The sequence below is a fragment of the Leiobunum rupestre genome, chromosome 11, assembly GCF_980474605.1.
Source record: "Leiobunum rupestre chromosome 11, qqLeiRupe1.1.hap1, whole genome shotgun sequence".
In the NCBI taxonomy this organism is placed as follows: domain Eukaryota; kingdom Metazoa; phylum Arthropoda; class Arachnida; order Opiliones; family Sclerosomatidae; genus Leiobunum; species Leiobunum rupestre.
In genome coordinates, this window is record NC_143394.1 from 2172849 (window position 1) to 2174552 (window position 1704).

The following is a 1704-nucleotide window of genomic DNA, read 5'->3' on the forward strand; positions in this document are numbered from 1 at the left end:
CGCCTAAATCATCTAGCCACTTTTATGCTTTAGTTCAGGTCACTCCGTTAAATTGCGTAGGAGGGTGTTTGCTTGTCCTTTATGCCACGCGAGCCAACAGCTCCCTACACTTACAGCTTACCTCTACACGTTTTTGTGTGGGATTCGCGTTTTTATCACTGCTATATCGTCGTTATAAAACCTCCTGAACGTTGAATAACGCTGGTCTGAAGAAAGCTTATCGTCCGAAGAAAAGTGTTTGTCAATTTTGATTTCGATTCTACTATAAGTACTCAATTGCTTTTATTAGTAAAACTACATTGCTTTTTGTTAATATAATTGTTCAAAAAAAAATTGCCAAACAAATAAACGTAAGCCAAATACACTGTCAACGATATAAAACCGGACCTGCGGGTAAAATTACATTTTTGACCCGTGAAAAGCATGTAAGAGGCGTACAAGCTGACGGTAAATCCTAGGATCATTTGCGCAACTTGGGCCGTGGTGATACACATGGATATGTATCTTGGTATGTTGAAACCCGAAGCTCTCAAAGAGAAGTAAGAGTACATGACTGAATGCACCGCGAAGTTCATGACCACGAACCATCGTGAAACCGGCACAACATCGCATCCGACGAGCCACGAAGAGCTGAGGGTTAGCGCGTGATGCCCGAAGTGAAGAAAAGTTAGTTTTTGCTTACGTAGAACGATAAAAACTGTGTCTCCTAATTCTGCAACTTTGGAAATCAGGAAAATGAAGGCCCAAAAGGAAAATATCTTGTTCGATTTTAAATCCGTGGCTTCGCAAATCGAGTGGTGGAAGCCTTGGTCTTTTAAAGAGGACAAAAAAATCGGTAATGTTCGGGATGCAGCTACGGTGCTGAAGACAGCCAGTGCGGCGTTCCAAAAGGCAAAGTACTTTTTCGTGTTGTAAGCCGGTTTCGTCGTCATATGTTTCTTAATGGCCAAGATGACAAGGACGTAGGTCAATGAGATGTAAATGGAAAGATGGCGGTTTCGATCCAGCCATTGACGGTTTTTCTCGATATCGAATTTCTTCTCGAAGTCGAAATATAATTTTTGGTTTTCGTTAGCCATGGGCTGAATCTGTAAAAAAAAGGGGGCAAAATATCAACACACCAACGCATGTCCGTTGTTTTGTTTTTATTTTTTGGATACTCTAGACGATACTGAACTTATCTGTGACAAAATTATTTTGCGGAAATGTAAATTCGCGTAGATATTAATTATATATGCGATTGAAACGTGTGAGACATCATTTAGCCCACAAGTCCATCTGATTAATCAGGGCGAGAAATGCGTAACGGCCACGCCCACGGGGGGATACGTGGGGACAGGGTGGGAACACCCGTGGCGGAAGTATTCCGACCACCCGTTGGGGGATCGGTGGTCGTCCTCAAACGGCTATCCACCAAACTTTGCCTGCCAGACGCTTGGGATTACAGGAGTACGCCACAACTCCCGGCGGAGATATTAATTAAAATTTTCCGCTAATACGGCGGCCGCTGAATTGTTGTAGGTGAAGTAGGATACGCGATGGGGGCAAAATACCAACACACCAACGCATGTCCGCTTTTTTGGATTATTCGGCCCGCTTCATAGTTTTAGGTGAATTAGGACACGCGATGGGCTTAAAGCTTAAAAATTAAATATGCAATATAAGTAAAGCACTGTTCAATTTTTATTTACGGAAGTTAAATGA

General features: G+C 42.5%; 1 pseudogene; it reads right to left on the bottom strand.

Annotated features, from left to right (window-relative positions):
• Positions 1 to 272: 272 nt before the first annotated feature.
• Positions 273 to 1079, bottom strand: LOC149921094 (very long chain fatty acid elongase 6 pseudogene; annotated as a pseudogene).
• Positions 1080 to 1704: the final 625 nt, after the last annotated feature.